Source organism: Schistocerca nitens, chromosome 2 (assembly GCF_023898315.1).
Source record: "Schistocerca nitens isolate TAMUIC-IGC-003100 chromosome 2, iqSchNite1.1, whole genome shotgun sequence".
Taxonomy (NCBI): Eukaryota; Metazoa; Arthropoda; class Insecta; order Orthoptera; family Acrididae; genus Schistocerca; species Schistocerca nitens.
In genome coordinates, this window is record NC_064615.1 from 367,780,901 (window position 1) to 367,799,275 (window position 18,375).

Consider the following 18,375-nt stretch of genomic DNA (forward strand, 5'->3'; position numbering starts at 1 on the left):
GGTTTATGTACAGGAATAATAATTCCTTCCATGAAAGCGTCCGGCACAGGTACTTCCGGAGACATCAGTTCCCGACAGATGGAGGTGAAGGTGGACTGTAACAAATCACGGAAGGTGCGATAAAATTCGAGGGGAAGACCGTCGGGTCCTGGGGAGCGATTGATGGTTCCTGCCCGGATCGCATCGCGGACTTCCTCATCAGTCACCTCTGACATCAAGTCAATCGCCGCATCTCCTGGGATACCACCGAAGTTGAGCAGTGAGACTTCCTCGATCAACTCTGGGGAATGTGGAATTGCGGCGTAGAGCTGCCGGTAGTGGGCGTGAAGCATATTCCCTATTGCAGATTGGGTTACGTAGCGACGTCCTTCTTGATCCGTTAGGACGTGAATCAATTTTCGGCGTCGATTTTGTCGTTCTTGGATGATATGGTACATCGACGGACGTTCATGAGGCATGCGATCAGCAGTACGAGATCGTACTATCGCTCCTTCCAAATGCCGTCGCATGAGATTGGAGATTTGGGCCTTAGCTTGGTTCATCCTTGTATGGCGCTCAGAGGAGGCTGGCATCGTGGAGCATTCTCGTAGGATCCTGTAGTAAAAGTCCATAGTGCTCTTCCTCCAGGCGACAACATCTTTGCCATACCGGATTAAAGTTTTTCGAAGAGCGGGTTTTGCACACTGAATCCACCAGGATATGGTAGACGGATACGTGGGTCGGCGTCTATTACATGTGATCCAAGTGTCTTCTATTAGAAGTCGACAGTCAGGTGAATTAAGAAGTGCCGTGTTCAGTTTCCATAAACCACGTCCGTGCCATACTGCCTGTCTTGTGAGAACAACATCACAGAAGTAAGCCTCATGGTCTGAGAAAGCAACAGGCCAGATTTCAGCCTGTCGAGTGTGTTGAATTAGGGATCGCGAGATGTAGATGCGATCCAGTCGGCTAGAGGAGTGCGCAGTGTAGTACGTAAAGCCCAAAAGATCACCGTGAACATGCCTCCACGTGTCGACAAATTGTAGCCGCGTGACGACTGTTTCCAGAGCTGCGCATGGTGAGTGACGCGGCAATTGATCCTGAGGGCGCTGGGTGCAGTTGAAGTCTCCACCCATGACCCAGTCATCGTGTGGTCCCATAAAAAGGGGTGTAACTTCATTCGCGAAGAAGGCATTGCGTTCACGACGGTAGCTGGAGCCCGACGGCGCATAAATGTTGACGATGCGTACACCAAAGAGAGTAAGGGCCATACCTCTGCCGCTGGGGAGGTATAGGACATCTTCGGCAGGAAGACCTTCGCGTAAGATGATGGCAACACCACTACCGGTGTCCGAAGCGGGAGAAAGATGCACCGTGAAGCCATGTGGTGGTGAAAAATCGGCGACATGCACTTCCTGAAAAAGCGCAATATCTATGTCCGCATCATAAATCATATCGCGGAGCAGCGCCAGTTTGTGGGGCGCACGAATGGTCGCGAGGTTAATCGTTGCGACACGATAATGCTGGTGTTGGAGTCCCACAGGCACAGGTGGGGCTTCTTCTTCAGGAGCGAGAGGTCGTCGATCTTGCCGGTCCGCTGAAGAGGCTGCTATTGTGGAGAGTTTGGGGGCGCGGGCGCAACCGATGGGGGCGCCCCATCATCAGCAGCGTCCAGCCCAGTCCCTTCGATCTCCACGTCGTCTGCCCAGGAGACTGATACTGCGGTAGGGCATCGGCTGTGTACATCATCCCCGTGGAGAGGAGACGTAGTTTTCGTCTCATCGGATAGGCTCTCTTCAACGTCGACCTGTGGGGACGACGGCGCCAGTAAGGAGGGGTGTTCGTTGCCAGTGGTCGCCTGTGGCGGGTCTTTCGCATCAGACTTTTGGTCATCAAAGAGCGGTTTGTCGTCCATCTTCGGGTCTGCATCCCTGCTATCCATCCGTAGAATGGATTCATCAGGGGGTGTACGGCTACGTTTCTTTCTCTTTCGTGTCGACCCTTGTTTTCGAACAGGTCGTTCAGAGTCCGATTGCGGGTGGTTTTCGTCTGACTCCGGACCAGTCTGAAGGAAAGCAGAAGTAGGTACCACTCCCGGATCAACGTCCATCTCAGTAGCATTTTCAGTCACAGTGCTGCGATGATTCGGCAGGTCAGGATCTGGCGTCTGGGGCACGTCAGAAGGAATCGCAGGAGCGGATGCAGCTACCTGATCAGACGACGTCAACGGAGCAGGAAGACTCTGTGTAGACGGGCTACCTTCCTGGGCAACCTTGGCGTATGTGACAGGGATCTGTGTCATCACCGCTGGGGACGCTTCCTCGCCGACCGGCGTCTGGATCAGGCGGCGTCGCATGCAGGCAGATCTGACGTGGCCTTCTTGTCCACAACCCGCACATGTTCGGGGTTGGCCGTCGTACATGACAATGGCTCGCACCCCGCCAATGGTCAGGTATGATGGTATATGTTTTTTCAGTTCAATTTTGACCTGACGCACACCATTAAGGACATGGTAGGTCGTGAAGGTTTGCCATTTTTCCTCTACGTAACCGATGACGTTACCGTATGGTTGTAACGCAGAGACAACTTCGTCCTTCGGCACTTCAAAAGGTAGTTCAAACACCCTAATCGTGCGTTGACCGTACTCAGCGAGTTCAAGTGTTACAGCTCCGACGTGACCATCAGAGTATTTGAACTTAAGTCCATTGGCATGGCGGCGAATAACATCTTCACACACCTCGGTGTTTGTCATTTTAATATGAACGACACTACTCGTGATCGAAAAATGGATTCCGATAACGTGGTTAGGATCTAAACGAACTTCTTCACGTATGAACGTTTCAACTTCATGTGCACGAGGTCGCGCATGTTCAGCTGGGAAGGATACTTTAAGGGTCGCTCGGCGGTAAGCACTCGACATGTTGTTCACGGTGGACGGACACAAGCCTTAAAGCTACGACGCGGAAGTAAACAACGCCTGCAGCGGAGCACTGGCCGGCGCGCGGGGCCGTCCGCACGCTGCCACGGCTGAGGGCCGACTGAATCATACCCCTAGACCAACGAGCCTGTTCGTTACGGCTAAGTGCTGCACATGACTGACGCCTCCGTTCTTGGTAACACCATGCAGAGCTGCTGCTCACCCAGCGTTCTCCCTGGCTGTTGCGGTTTGATTGTTTTCATCGATGTCTTTTACTATAGCATCTTCTAGAATCGGACGGAGCTCGTAGCCGATGCCCTTGCTTACGCAGGAAAAATCTGTTGCTACTACGGGTTTCCAGGTAGCACAGCAGCAGAGCCGTCGTTTCCGTGGTGTAGCGGTTATCACGTCTGCTTTACACACAGAAGGTCCCCGGTTCGATCCCGGGCGGAAGCACGACTTTTTTAAACCCGTTTTCGGATTCCATTTCCGAGAGGACGTCACGTCTGCGTATGCAGGGATAATAAATGTCGTGTGCTACACGGATATCGCGTCATTTTACTGTCAAATGCTCTTGCTCCCATAGTGCACCGGTATTCAGTAACTCAGAACGCTCGTAGTTCCATTCTGGCCGGCAAAATTTATAATCCATTTCTTCAGGACTACTTCAAGTGCGCTTCATACTGGCTTTCCAGAGCTTACTGCACTCGCCTTGTCACAGCTCTGTTGAAGTGTGAAGGTAACTAATACTGAGAAACTCTTATCTACGCTCAGTCTTGTATCCCACCCTTTGGTTGTCGTCGTCGCTAATCAGATGTAGGTAGACTGCTCCACGATTGAGCTTCGTCTCCACTCACGGTGCAATTGTCCTGCAAAGACAACCTTTCTTTTCCGTTGCATGCAAGATTACTGTCGGCTCTTCTACAGCAATCGACCTATGTAATTTACTGGTGTCAGATTCTTGCCATACCAAACGGTCCCTTCATGACCGTAGTGCTACACAAAGCGTGCTGCGGCAGGCATTTGTTCTTCATTGCAGAGCTGCAAACGTGGGTGAGCTCCACCTACTCTTCCGCACGGTCAAAACGGCAGGGCTCGTCCGGGATTTGAACCCAGGACCTCCTGCACCCAAAGCAGGAATCACACCCCTAGACCAACGAGCCAACTGCTGGTAACGATGAAGGTCATCCCAAGCAGTCCAGCTCCGAGGAACACAAACTTTCATGTAAATCAGAAAGAATACCGCTTTCTGAAGGCAGCGCTCACCACTGTTGGGAAGAATATTAAAGGCAATGAATATAGAGTGAATAATTTCATCGCGCTCTGCAGATGAACAGACGGTGGTGTTTCACTTTCGTCATGTGGTTTCTCAGTGTCAAGGGAAGGCAAATGCAATAAACAAAAGAACATCGGGAATCCGAAACACCAACTCATAACGAAAAGATTGCGGAATAGACTGCAAGCAAAACCTCCAGAAGACGACTCCTGCAGGCGTCGGTGCCGTAAGAATTATTCCGTGCAGCAACGATCATCTAGGAAGTGTGTCGCTCCACCACACAACTTTTTTTGATATTGTTTTACCTAAATTTCCATTACCTGTTCGTTACAAGAATGCCGTGTGGCTTTCACCCGGTCTGCTTCGTCCAGCAGCGATAGTAGTAAGTAAATAGACCACAGTATCATTAAAAGTAGGTCAGACACAAAAATAGGAGTTGCGTGTAGGTCATGTTATTCTGCTTTCAAATGCATTTGTCTGGCTGGGAGTAGTGGCGTACTCCTGTAATCCATGCGTCCTGTCTGGCTTTAGCTGCCGCAGCGGTCGCACGCTCCTCTAGTTGCTCCGTGAACGTCAGTGTTTACGCCAGTGTTTTCGTGTTTTGTGTTCGTTTATTGACGTTTTGCACGTGAATTAAGCGTTATCTATTGAGCATTTGGTTTTCTTTCGTGTCATCTTTCTACGAAGTGCCGTTGGAATTTCGGCGTTGTCTGAGATTTCTTCGCTGCAGAACACCATGGCAAACTCCGTGCGAAAAAACACCGTGATTTTCTCCTTCGACAAGTACACCCGTCGAGTACAGCCCTCTGCACTTGAAATACACGACTGGATTACCGAGGTAATTGGCCTTCATTCTGAATCTGTTCATACGATGCAGCTGGACTCGGATGAATACTGCATTTTTGTAAAGTTTAACGATTCCGTGAGTGTAGACCGCTTTCTGGCAAAATATGGTTATGAAACGGAATTTATCCACCGTGATGGTACTAAAAGTACTGTCAAACTCCGGAATTCCGAGTCTGTAATTAGAAATGTTAGGGTGTTGAATATTCCCATAGAAGTAGACAATTCGAAAATTAAAGATGCCCTTTCAAAGTATGGGGTTGTCAGGCAAATAGTCAACGAAAGGTGGGCTTCACGTTTCAAGCTGCAGTGCTTTAACGGCATTCGCTCCGTGGAGATGGAAGTGAAAGCAAACATTCCCTCCCACATCTTTGTTGACGGGCACAAGGCGCATGTTATGTACTCAGGGCAAACCCCTACATGTCATGTATGTAACGAGTCTGGTCACCTCCGTCAGGACTGCCCTCGCCGTGTATTTGTGCTAACAAATAACCTTACGCAACGCCGGAAATTAACACTCAACGATTTGTTGCCAGCCAGTAATACAACAGAGCCGGCGGCGGTCGTGGATCCTGTTACTATCTCTGACAATGTTGCACTTCCTGTTAATGACTTTCCGTCCTTAAAACCTGCATTAACTGCTGAACTTCCGTCCCGTGACAGCGAGATTCCCACAAAAAAGCGTCCTCTAGAGGAAACTGAAAAAAATGTAGATGAGGACTCTTCCTGTGAAACACCCGTTGCCAGGAGGCCGAAGCCTAGTCCTGAAGATCGTTTGGAAGTGGACAACGAAGATGGAATGAAGGTCGATGTGGCTCCCACTTCCGCACATGGACTTACACCGCCACGGACAGATAGTGACGCAGCGGGTAGTGACTTTCCGCGGAAATGTGACCCTGAGCCTGAGGTCACGGCTGAAATACCCGCATCCAGTGCACAACCCATACAGTGCGAACCGTACGAGGAAGTACCTAGTAAACAACCTGCTGACTCCGAAGCGCAACGCCGCGCCGAAGGAGGAAATAAACACGCATCGCCGCCTCGACAGCACGACAACACAACAGACGCCACGCCGGAACCAAACATTGACGACTCGCAAGCCACGGCCGTTGCCCCCTGCAGCCACCGCCGGCGGTTGCGACCGACACCGGGTCTTACTGTCACGCGTCCTCACGCGAAAGCTCCATCAGAGAAGAAGGACATCAAGAAACAGAATATTAAATATGAAGTCATCAGGGCCAACACTGACGAGGAGAAAGAGAATGGCCGCAGTGACTTATAGAAATGCATTGTCCGGATTTCAGGATACTTTTCTTCTCAAGCTCTTTGTTTCAAAGCAGTGCAACTTTTACTAGGAAGTTAGTACATGTAATGGGCACGCAGCTTGTAAAGGTCGTGCGTTGTGGGGAAGCACGTTTGCTGCTATAATCATACCGAACCTCCTCCCACATAGCTTCTTCCGGTATGTCTGTGCTGCAAGCTTATAGCATTACTACTATTAACATTAATAAAATACAGTCACCCTTGAAATTGGCAGCACTAAAAGAATTCTTGTACCAGTCCGGAACAGATATCGCTTTGCTACAAGAAGTTGCGATAACGGAATTTCGTATCCCAGGCTTTTTTGAAATTGTTAATGTTTCTACGGAAGCCAATATCGGTACAGCCATTCTTATAAGGGAAGGCATTCCGGTGACTGAAATCGAACGACTAGAATCAGGTAGGGCCATAGGCATAAAAATTTTCGATGTAACAGTGCTTAACCTTTACGCCCCTTCAGGAACTTCCCACAAATTGGATCGTGTGAAGTTTTTTCAAGATGAACTGATCTATTTATTGAGGAAAAATCCGTGTTCTCTTATACTAGGTGGAGATTTTAACTGTGTTTTAAACCAGAAAGATCAACAACCCAACTTCACCTACTCGCCACAGTTAAAAAAGTTAGTAAGTGATCTACACCTTAAGGATGTGTGGGAACTTCAGCATCCGACGTCAGTCGGGTTCACGTATATAACCAGCCACTCCCGCAGCAGACTAGATAGAATTTACGTGTCACCAAATTTGCAAAATTCTTTATTAAACGTTGAGACTATTCCTGTGTATTTTAGCGATCACAGTACACTTTTAACTTGCTTTAATCTAAGTGTACAGCCAACCCGTCGATTCAGAGGCCAATGGAACTTAAATATTTCTGTTTTAACTGACGACGAACTGGAACAGGAAATAAGGTTTGCGTGGACTATGTGCCTCCGCACAGTAGACAAGCACCCAACAGTCATTGACTGGTGGACAAGGAGGGCTAAACCAAAGCTGCGGAAAGTTGTCATGCAGTATAGTGCAGCGAGGCACAGGGAGTTGAGGAATACAATGGAGTTTTATTATAAAGTTTTAAGGGACTTATATCAACAAGCCCATGATGACGTAATTCGTCTGCATGATATCAAAAAAATTAAAGCCAAGTTATTAAGCATTAAACGGCAACAGATGGAGGGACTCAAAATTAAATCGAAAGCCACATCAGTCGTAGCAGATGAAACAGCTTCTCTGTATCACTTGGTGCGGCATGCTAAAAACAGACGTCTAACTTTCATTGATGAAGTCCAGACGCATACTGGTACGAGGCTCACATGCCAGAAACAAATACTGGACGAAGTCCACAGGTACTATGAAACCTTATATGCCCCTACCACAGTGGAAGATGCAGCTCTCGAGGACTTTCTCAATATTTTAGGTCCACAATTGTCGGGCACAGACAACGCTGACATCCTGTCACCTATTACTAAAGATGAAGTGCATGAGGCAGTGCGTAACTCACCTCTCAACAAATCTCCGGGATTTGATGGCCTCCCTGTGGAGTTTTATGCCCGCTACTGGTCTATCATTGGGGACAAGATCACTTCCATGGCAAATGAGGTCCTGAACGGACAACCGATCCCTGCAGAGTTTAAGGAAAGTAAAATAGTACTGATTCCTAAGAGTAAAGGCAAAACCAACTTAAACAATTTTCGGCCTCTTTCGCTACTAAATTCTGATTACAAAATAATTTCGCGTATTATCAACAAAAGACTCTCTGCCTATTCCAACAAAATATTGAGTCATTACCAATCTTGTTCTCCGACCAGAACGATATTCGAAAGTCTATCTGCATACAGAGACGTCATTGCAATTACCTCCGTGACAAGTATAAAATGTGCGTTAATCTTTATCGATTTCAACAAAGCTTTTGACCGTGTTAGTCATAGATACCTCTTTGCGACGCTGTCAAGAATGGCTTTCCACCCCCATATTGTGAACATGATAAGGAATATTGCAACAGGTATAAATGCGAAAATAGCAATCAATGGCCAAACATCTAAACCCATACAGATAAGGCGAGGGGTTCCACAGGGCAGTCCCTTATCAATGTTTTTATTTTCCGTATCTTTAGAGCCCTTCCTCCGCACTGTCCACGCAAGATTAACAGGCCTAACATTGAGTGGTGAGAAAACTGTCATACGAGCCTATGCTGATGACGTGGGCGTTGTAATAAGGAATCAGGAGGAGGCTGTTACACTGGAAAGAGAAATCCAAAGATATTGTCTAGCGTCGGGAGCGACAGCAAATGAAAACAAAAGTCAAATATTGAATCTACGGGGCCTCGATCACCTTCGACTGGCATGGGCTAAACAAGACACCAAACATAAAACTTTGGGCATAACCTTAATGGCATGTCCGATGCGGATGGCTGCTTTTAACTGGACGGAAACTAGGAGGAAAGTTCATGGTGCTGTAATGGAGAACATCCATCGAACTATGGACCTGGTGCAAAAAGTCAGATTCATCAACTCATGCGTTTTGTCTAAAGCGTATTTCACTGCGCAGGTCTTTCCGATCCCTAAACTAGTAGCGAAAGGGATCATGTCCACTGTTACCAATTATTTATGGCAAGGAGACATATTCAGGGTTGGTGCGACTACGGTTATACTGGATGTCAGAAACGGGGGCCTCGGTTTGGTGGATATTCGCAATAAAGCGTCTGCTCTGTTCCTCCAACGGACTTTCCATATACTCAGGGAACTTCCACAATGTATAACCGCAAAGCTCTTTGAGGCTGTGACACCCCATAGCCTGCAAGCACCGATTGATGTGCGAAGGATTAATGCCCGTCTGCAGTATGTGAGGAACTTTTTCCTCGAAGCAAGTTATCTTAGTGACGAAATCAGAAGCAACACACGTATCACAGCGCGCGACATCATACTTGAAAGGAAGTTCAATGAGGGTAGAAACAAAATTGAAACGAAATTCCCAAATTGTGACTGGACAGCTGTATGGCGGAACATCAACTATGCCGGGCTATCTACAGACGCTATTTCCGCATGGTACAAAACAGTTAATAATGTCATCAGCACCAACGAGAGACTATATGGGATCGGTTTAAACCAGACACACCTTTGTGGAAAATGCAATCTGGTGGATACACTCGGCCACAGATTCACCTGTGGTGGCAATGTGCATAACTGGACTTGGATCAGGCAACAAATCGCCTTTCTCACCAGATCCTCTACGCAATATATAACGCCATCGCTCCTCCTGAGACCGGACATGACATACTTTCCGAAATTAAAAACCAACGCCATTAGCTGGTTACTGGGAAAATATGTTAGTTATGTCATCAACACATTTGGGTCGGACAACGAGATAGAATTCCGCGTTTACATGAAGTGTGAATATGCAAAAATCAGCACGTATCGCAACCACAAGAAGCACTATGGCAACATGCTGAAGATCATTTTTGAAAAAATGGGTGTTGGTTAAATATGTGGAACCACTACAACACCTTGCACGAGAACGAACAAAAGAAAAATATCAGTCACTTGGGCCGGCCGAAGTGGCCGTGCGGTTAAAGGCGCTGCAGTCTGGAACCGCAAGGCCGCTACGGTCGTAGGTTCGAATCCTGCCTCGGGCATGGATGTTTGTGATGTCCTTAGGTTAGTTAGGTTTAACTAGTTCTAAGTTCTAGGGGACTAATGACCTCAGCAGTTGAGTCCCATAGTGCTCAGAGCCAGCCATCAGTCACTTGGTTCCTTATTATTATTTACTTGTACCTTGCTTCAGGAACTTTCTATTATTTTTTTTTTTTTTTATCAGTGTTCCGTTCCTACTCAGTGAAGAGTTTTTCTTTGTTTTTCTTACATCGGAGAATGGGACTATTGTGTTACGATTTCTGCACACTTAGTGTTATGACCCAACAGGGAACGTGAAAAAGGGGTGGGAGGGGTTTGGGTCTCGACGCACTGGCAGTGCCGTGAAGAGACCCCACTGCTTGTGCGGCGTGTACCATGCCCCGACCATTCAAAAAAAAAAAAAAAAAAAATGCGTCCGGGAGGCCGTTGTTGTGGGAGAGATCTGGGAACAACTACAGATTCGGCCGTTTCATCAGCTCAGGAACGACCGCGATGCTCTCATCGAGCTCTGCAGATTGACCAGATTGCAGTGCGGAATTTTCGGCTAGTGGTGGCTCGGGGTTAAGAGAAGTCGAGAGCTGTGAGCAAAACTACATCGGGAAACCGAAACGGACGACTCATAACGAAAAGATTGCGAGATGTACTGCGAAAGCAAAACTTCGAGAAGACGAACTCTGAAGCCGTAGCTGCCTTAACAATCATTCCGTGCAGCAACGATAATCTGGGAAGAGCGAGGGGTGGGTACCGCTCGACCACACAACAAATTTTATATAATGTTCTACTTATTCTACATTTGCGTTTCCATATCATCACTAAAATACTGTGTGATTTACACGTGGTTTGCTTCTTCCAAACGCGATATTAAGAAGTACATCGACTACAGCGTCATTAAGGGTCGTGGGTCCAGGCGCCGGCGCGCCAGCGGTGGCCTGTCGGGGCCTCCATGTTTGTTCTACTTATTCTACATTTGCGTTTCCATATCATCACTAAAATACTGTGTGATTTACACGTGGTTTGCTTCTTCCAAACGCGATATTAAGAAGTACATCGACTACAGCGACATTAAGGGTCGTGGGTCCAGGCGCCGGCGTGCCAGCGGTGGCCTGTCGGGGCCTCCATGTAGAGCCTCCGCTGAGCCCAGGCTCCTTGCCGCTAACGAAGTGATTGCTTTTGATGACATCATTTGCAATAGCGACTGCGCGAATTGACGGTACCTCGTACGGAAAGCAAGAGTAGCTGGTGCTACTGAGGACTCGGCAGCGAGCTTTTCCGACGACTTCTTGGGCTCTTATTCGTGATGGCATTCAGACAGGCAACGGTGCTGTCGATTGTTGCATACAAATGCGAAATACCTGCATTGTGCGTTTCCGCAAAGTGATTTTTACGCCAAAGTTGCGATCGTCCTACAAGTTGTGTCAGATGTGGAGCTCAGAGCGTAGCAGTTTCCGTGGTGTAGCGGTTATCACGTCTGCCTAACACGCAGAAGGTCCCCAGTTCGATTCCGGGCGGAAACACTTTTTCGTCGCACTCAACAAGACACTTGCTACAATCTCTACTGTGACCATTTAAATCAATTTCAAACGTCCCACCACCAGGGTGCAGATGGCTCAAATGATACATGAAACTCTTTCAGAATCGGCCACTTGGTTTTTGTGCTTACCTGGAGGGCTGGGAATGCGCGGAACAGCCGCCGGCATGCCGGTAGTTGCCACACGTTTGCACAAAACGCAAGGGCTCGTCCGGGATTTGAACCCGGGACTTCCTGCACCCGAAGCAGGAATCATACCCCTAGACCAACGAGCCTGTTCGTTACGGCTAAGCGCTGCACATGACTGACGCCTCCGTTCTTGGTAACACCATGCAGAGCTGCTGCTCACCCAGCGTTCTCCCTGGCTGTTGCGGTTTGATTGTTCTTATCGATGTCTTTTACTATAGCATCTTCTAGAATCGGACGGAGCTCGTAGCCGATGCCCTGGCTTACGCAGGAAAAATCTGTTGCTACTACGGGTTTCCAGGTAGCACAGCAGCAGAGCCGTCGTTTCCGTGGTGTAGCGGTTATCACGTCTGCTTTCCACGCAGAAGGTCCCCGGTTCGATACCGGGCGGAAGCACGACTTTTTTAAACCCGTTTTCGGATTCCATTTCCGAGAGAACGTCACGTCTGCGTATGCAGGGATAATAAATGTCGTGTGCTACACGGATATCGCGTCATTTTACTGTCAAATGCTCTTGCTCCCATAGTGCACCGGTATTCAGTAACTCAGAACGCTCGTAGTTCCATTCTGGCTGGCAAAATTTATAATCCATTTCTTCAGGACTACTTCAAGTGCGCTTCATACTGGCTTTCCAGAGCTTACTGCACTCGCCTTGTCACAGCTCTGTTGAAGTGTGAAGGTAACTAATACTGAGAAACTCTTATCTACGCTCAGTCTTGTATCCCACCCTTTGGTTGTCGTCGTCGCTAATCAGATGTAGGTAGACTGCTCCACGATTGAGCTTCGTCTCCACTCACGGTGCAATTGTCCTGCAAAGACAACCTTTCTTTTCCGTTGCATGCAAGATTACTGTCGGCTCTTCTACAGCAATCGACCTATGTAATTTACTGGTGTCAGATTCTTGCCATACCAAACGGTCCCTTCATGACCGTAGTGCTACACAAAGCGTGCTGCGGCAGGCATTTGTTCTTCATTGCAGAGCTGCAAACGTGGGTGAGCTCCACCTACTCTTCCGCACGGTCAAAACGGCAGGGCTCGTCCGGGATTTGAACCCAGGACCTCCTGCACCCAAAGCAGGAATCACACCCCTAGACCAACGAGCCAACTGCTGGTAGCGATGAAGGTCATCCCAAGCAGTCCAGCTCCGAGGAACACAAACTTTCATGTAAATCAGAAAGAATACCGCTTTCTGAAGGCAGCGCTCACCACTGTTGGGAAGAATATTAAAGGCAATGAATATAGAGTGAATAATTTCATCGCGCTCTGCAGATGAACAGACGGTGGTGTTTCACTTTCGTCATGTGGTTTCTCAGTGTCAAGGGAAGGCAAATGCAATAAACAAAAGAACATCGGGAATCCGAAACACCAACTCATAACGAAAAGATTGCGGAATAGACTGCAAGCAAAACCTCCAGAAGACGACTCCTGCAGGCGTCGGTGCCGTAAGAATTATTCCGTGCAGCAACGATCATCTAGGAAGTGTGTCGCTCCACCACACAACTTTTTTTGATATTGTTTTACCTAAATTTCCATTACCTGTTCGTTACAAGAATGCCGTGTGGCTTTCACCCGGTCTGCTTCGTCCAGCAGCGATAGTAGTAAGTAAATAGACCACAGTATCATTAAAAGTAGGTCAGACACAAAAATAGGAGTTGCGTGTAGGTCATGTTATTCTGCTTTCAAATGCATTTGTCTGGCTGGGAGTAGTGGCGTACTCCTGTAATCCATGCGTCCGGGAGGCCGTTGTTGTGGGAGAGATCTGGGAACAACTACAGATTCGGCCGTTTCATCAGCTCAGGAACGACCGCGATGCTCTCATCGAGCTCTGCAGATTGACCAGATTGCAGTGCGGAATTTTCGGCTAGTGGTGGCTCGGGGTTAAGAGAAGTCGAGAGCTGTGAGCAAAACTACATCGAGAAACCGAAACGGACGACTCATAACGAAAAGATTGCGAGATGTACTGCGAAAGCAAAACTTCGAGAAGACGAACTCTGAAGCCGTAGCTGCCTTAACAATCATTCCGTGCAGCAACGATAATCTGGGAAGAGCGAGGGGTGGGTACCGCTCGACCACACAACAAATTTTTTATGATGTTCTACTTATTCTACATTTGCGTTTCCATATCATCACTAAAATACTGTGTGATTTACACGTGGTTTGCTTCTTCCAAACGCGATATTAAGAAGTACATCGACTACAGCGTCATTAAGGGTCGTGGGTCCAGGCGCCGGCGCGCCAGCGGTGGCCTGTCGGGGCCTCCATGTTTGTTCTACTTATTCTACATTTGCGTTTCCATATCATCACTAAAATACTGTGTGATTTACACGTGGTTTGCTTCTTCCAAACGCGATATTAAGAAGTACATCGACTACAGCGACATTAAGGGTCGTGGGTCCAGGCGCCGGCGTGCCAGCGGTGGCCTGTCGGGGCCTCCATGTAGAGCTACCGCTGAGCCCAGGCTCCTTGCCGCTAACGAAGTGATTGCTTTTGATGACATCATTTGCAATAGCGACTGCGCGAATTGACGGTACCTCGTACGGAAAGCAAGAGTAGCTGATGCTACTGAGGACTCGGCCGCGAGCTTTTCCGACGACTTCTTGGGCTCTTATTCGTGATGGCATTCAGACAGGCAACGGTGCTGTCGATTGTTGCATACAAATGCGAAATACCTGCATTGTGCGTTTCCGCAAAGTGATTTTTACGCCAAAGTTGCGATCGTCCTACAAGTTGTGTCAGATGTGGAGCTCAGAGCGTAGCAGTTTCCGTGGTGTAGCGGTTATCACGTCTGCCTAACACGCAGAAGGTCCCCAGTTCGATTCCGGGCGGAAACACTTTTTCGTCGCACTCAACAAGACACTTGCTACAATCTCTACTGTGACCATTTAAATCAATTTCAAACGTCCCACCACCAGGGTGCAGATGGCTCAAATGATATATGAAACTCTTTCAGAATCGGCCACTTGGTTTTTGTGCTTACCTGGAGGGCTGGGAATGCGCGGAACAGCCGCCGGCATGCCGGTAGTTGCCACACGTTTGCACAAAACGCAAGGGCTCGTCCGGGATTTGAACCCGGGACCTCCTGCACCCGAAGCAGGAATCATACCCCTAGACCAACGAGCCTGTTCGTTACGGCTAATCGCTGCACATGACTGACGCCTCCGTTCTTGGTAACACCATGCAGAGCTGCTGCTCACCCAGCGTTCTCCCTGGCTGTTGCGGTTTGATTGTTCTTATCGATGTCTTTTACTATAGCATCTTCTAGAATCGGACGGAGCTCGTAGCCGATGCCCTTGCTTACGCAGGAAAAATCTGTTGCTACTACGGGTTTCCAGGTAGCACAGCAGCAGAGCCGTCGTTTCCGTGGTGTAGCGGTTATCACGTCTGCTTTACACGCAGAAGGTCCCCGGTTCGATCCCGGGCGGAAGCACGACTTTTTTAAACCCGTTTTCGGATTCCATTTCCGAGAGAACGTCACGTCTGCGTATGCAGGGATAATAAATGTCGTGTGCTACACGGATATCGCGTCATTTTACTGTCAAATGCTCTTGCTCCCATAGTGCACCGGTATTCAGTAACTCAGAACGCTCGTAGTTCCATTCTGGCCGGCAAAATTTATAATCCATTTCTTCAGGACTACTTCAAGTGCGCTTCATACTGGCTTTCCAGAGCTTACTGCACTCGCCTTGTCACAGCTCTGTTGAAGTGTGAAGGTAACTAATACTGAGAAACTCTTATCTACGCTCAGTCTTGTATCCCACCCTTTGGTTGTCGTCGTCGCTAATCAGATGTAGGTAGACTGCTCCACGATTGAGCTTCGTCTCCACTCACGGTGCAATTGTCCTGCAAAGACAACCTTTCTTTTCCGTTGCATGCAAGATTACTGTCGGCTCTTCTACAGCAATCGACCTATGTAATTTACTGGTGTCAGATTCTTGCCATACCAAACGGTCCCTTCATGACCGTAGTGCTACACAAAGCGTGCTGCGGCAGGCATTTGTTCTTCATTGCAGAGCTGCAAACGTGGGTGAGCTCCACCTACTCTTCCGCACGGTCAAAACGGCAGGGCTCGTCCGGGATTTGAACCCAGGACCTCCTGCACCCAAAGCAGGAATCACACCCCTAGACCAACGAGCCAACTGCTGGTAGCGATGAAGGTCATCCCAAGCAGTCCAGCTCCGAGGAACACAAACTTTCATGTAAATCAGAAAGAATACCGCTTTCTGAAGGCAGCGCTCACCACTGTTGGGAAGAATATTAAAGGCAATGAATATAGAGTGAATAATTTCATCGCGCTCTGCAGATGAACAGACGGTGGTGTTTCACTTTCGTCATGTGGTTTCTCAGTGTCAAGGGAAGGCAAATGCAATAAACAAAAGAACATCGGGAATCCGAAACACCAACTCATAACGAAAAGATTGCGGAATAGACTGCAAGCAAAACCTCCAGAAGACGACTCCTGCAGGCGTCGGTGCCGTAAGAATTATTCCGTGCAGCAACGATCATCTAGGAAGTGTGTCGCTCCACCACACAACTTTTTTTGATATTGTTTTACCTAAATTTCCATTACCTGTTCGTTACAAGAATGCCGTGTGGCTTTCACCCGGTCTGCTTCGTCCAGCAGCGATAGTAGTAAGTAAATAGACCACAGTATCATTAAAAGTAGGTCAGACACAAAAATAGGAGTTGCGTGTAGGTCATGTTATTCTGCTTTCAAATGCATTTGTCTGGCTGGGAGTAGTGGCGTACTCCTGTAATCCATGCGTCCGGGAGGCCGTTGTTGTGGGAGAGATCTGGGAACAACTACAGATTCGGCCGTTTCATCAGCTCAGGAACGACCGCGATGCTCTCATCGAGCTCTGCAGATTGACCAGATTGCAGTGCGGAATTTTCGGCTAGTGGTGGCTCGGGGTTAAGAGAAGTCGAGAGCTGTGAGCAAAACTACATCGAGAAACCGAAACGGACGACTCATAACGAAAAGATTGCGAGATGTACTGCGAAAGCAAAACTTCGAGAAGACGAACTCTGAAGCCGTAGCTGCCTTAACAATCATTCCGTGCAGCAACGATAATCTGGGAAGAGCGAGGGGTGGGTACCGCTCGACCACACAACAAATTTTTTATGATGTTCTACTTATTCTACATTTGCGTTTCCATATCATCACTAAAATACTGTGTGATTTACACGTGGTTTGCTTCTTCCAAACGCGATATTAAGAAGTACATCGACTACAGCGTCATTAAGGGTCGTGGGTCCAGGCGCCGGCGCGCCAGCGGTGGCCTGTCGGGGCCTCCATGTTTGTTCTACTTATTCTACATTTGCGTTTCCATATCATCACTAAAATACTGTGTGATTTACACGTGGTTTGCTTCTTCCAAACGCGATATTAAGAAGTACATCGACTACAGCGACATTAAGGGTCGTGGGTCCAGGCGCCGGCGTGCCAGCGGTGGCCTGTCGGGGCCTCCATGTAGAGCTACCGCTGAGCCCAGGCTCCTTGCCGCTAACGAAGTGATTGCTTTTGATGACATCATTTGCAATAGCGACTGCGCGAATTGACGGTACCTCGTACGGAAAGCAAGAGTAGCTGATGCTACTGAGGACTCGGCCGCGAGCTTTTCCGACGACTTCTTGGGCTCTTATTCGTGATGGCATTCAGACAGGCAACGGTGCTGTCGATTGTTGCATACAAATGCGAAATACCTGCATTGTGCGTTTCCGCAAAGTGATTTTTACGCCAAAGTTGCGATCGTCCTACAAGTTGTGTCAGATGTGGAGCTCAGAGCGTAGCAGTTTCCGTGGTGTAGCGGTTATCACGTCTGCCTAACACGCAGAAGGTCCCCAGTTCGATTCCGGGCGGAAACACTTTTTCGTCGCACTCAACAAGACACTTGCTACAATCTCTACTGTGACCATTTAAATCAATTTCAAACGTCCCACCACCAGGGTGCAGATGGCTCAAATGATATATGAAACTCTTTCAGAATCGGCCACTTGGTTTTTGTGCTTACCTGGAGGGCTGGGAATGCGCGGAACAGCCGCCGGCATGCCGGTAGTTGCCACACGTTTGCACAAAACGCAAGGGCTCGTCCGGGATTTGAACCCGGGACCTCCTGCACCCGAAGCAGGAATCATACCCCTAGACCAACGAGCCTGTTCGTTACGGCTAATCGCTGCACATGACTGACGCCTCCGTTCTTGGTAACACCATGCAGAGCTGCTGCTCACCCAGCGTTCTCCCTGGCTGTTGCGGTTTGATTGTTCTTATCGATGTCTTTTACTATAGCATCTTCTAGAATCGGACGGAGCTCGTAGCCGATGCCATTGCTTACGCAGGAAAAATCTGTTGCTACTACGGGTTTGCAGGTAGCACAGCAGCAGAGCCGTCGTTTCCGTGGTGTAGCGGTTATCACGTCTGCTTTACACGCAGAAGGTCCCCGGTTCGATCCCGGGCGGAAGCACGACTTTTTTAAACCCGTTTTCGGATTCCATTTCCGAGAGAACGTCACGTCTGCGTATGCAGGGATAATAAATGTCGTGTGCTACACGGATATCGCGTCATTTTACTGTCAAATGCTCTTGCTCCCATAGTGCACCGGTATTCAGTAACTCAGAACGCTCGTAGTTCCATTCTGGCCGGCAAAATTTATAATCCATTTCTTCAGGACTACTTCAAGTGCGCTTCATACTGGCTTTCCAGAGCTTA

At 48.4% G+C, this 18,375-nt stretch overlaps 13 non-coding genes across 13 annotated transcripts; 7 read left to right on the top strand and 6 right to left on the bottom strand.

Moving 5' to 3' along the window:
* Positions 1-3,279: 3,279 nt before the first annotated feature.
* Positions 3,280-3,352, top strand: Trnav-uac (transfer RNA valine (anticodon UAC)). Its single transcript has one exon. It is a non-coding gene; the product is annotated as a tRNA-Val (tRNA).
* Positions 3,353-3,987: 635 nt separating this feature from the next.
* Trnap-ugg (transfer RNA proline (anticodon UGG)) lies at positions 3,988-4,059 on the bottom strand. Its single transcript has one exon. It is a non-coding gene; the product is annotated as a tRNA-Pro (tRNA).
* Positions 4,060-11,399: 7,340 nt separating this feature from the next.
* On the top strand, positions 11,400-11,472 carry Trnav-aac (transfer RNA valine (anticodon AAC)). The gene has a single exon. It is a non-coding gene; the product is annotated as a tRNA-Val (tRNA).
* A 217-nt stretch (positions 11,473-11,689) lies between these two features.
* Positions 11,690-11,761, bottom strand: Trnap-cgg (transfer RNA proline (anticodon CGG)). Its single transcript has one exon. It is a non-coding gene; the product is annotated as a tRNA-Pro (tRNA).
* Positions 11,762-11,995: 234 nt separating this feature from the next.
* Positions 11,996-12,068, top strand: Trnag-ucc (transfer RNA glycine (anticodon UCC)). Its single transcript has one exon. It is a non-coding gene; the product is annotated as a tRNA-Gly (tRNA).
* Positions 12,069-12,703: 635 nt separating this feature from the next.
* Positions 12,704-12,775, bottom strand: Trnap-ugg (transfer RNA proline (anticodon UGG)). Its single transcript has one exon. It is a non-coding gene; the product is annotated as a tRNA-Pro (tRNA).
* A 1,655-nt stretch (positions 12,776-14,430) lies between these two features.
* On the top strand, positions 14,431-14,503 carry Trnav-aac (transfer RNA valine (anticodon AAC)). Its single transcript has one exon. It is a non-coding gene; the product is annotated as a tRNA-Val (tRNA).
* A 217-nt stretch (positions 14,504-14,720) lies between these two features.
* On the bottom strand, positions 14,721-14,792 carry Trnap-cgg (transfer RNA proline (anticodon CGG)). Its single transcript has one exon. It is a non-coding gene; the product is annotated as a tRNA-Pro (tRNA).
* A 234-nt stretch (positions 14,793-15,026) lies between these two features.
* On the top strand, positions 15,027-15,099 carry Trnav-uac (transfer RNA valine (anticodon UAC)). The gene has a single exon. It is a non-coding gene; the product is annotated as a tRNA-Val (tRNA).
* A 635-nt stretch (positions 15,100-15,734) lies between these two features.
* Positions 15,735-15,806, bottom strand: Trnap-ugg (transfer RNA proline (anticodon UGG)). The gene has a single exon. It is a non-coding gene; the product is annotated as a tRNA-Pro (tRNA).
* Positions 15,807-17,461: 1,655 nt separating this feature from the next.
* On the top strand, positions 17,462-17,534 carry Trnav-aac (transfer RNA valine (anticodon AAC)). The gene has a single exon. It is a non-coding gene; the product is annotated as a tRNA-Val (tRNA).
* A 217-nt stretch (positions 17,535-17,751) lies between these two features.
* On the bottom strand, positions 17,752-17,823 carry Trnap-cgg (transfer RNA proline (anticodon CGG)). The gene has a single exon. It is a non-coding gene; the product is annotated as a tRNA-Pro (tRNA).
* Positions 17,824-18,057: 234 nt separating this feature from the next.
* Positions 18,058-18,130, top strand: Trnav-uac (transfer RNA valine (anticodon UAC)). The gene has a single exon. It is a non-coding gene; the product is annotated as a tRNA-Val (tRNA).
* The last annotated feature ends 245 nt before the right edge of the window (positions 18,131-18,375 follow it).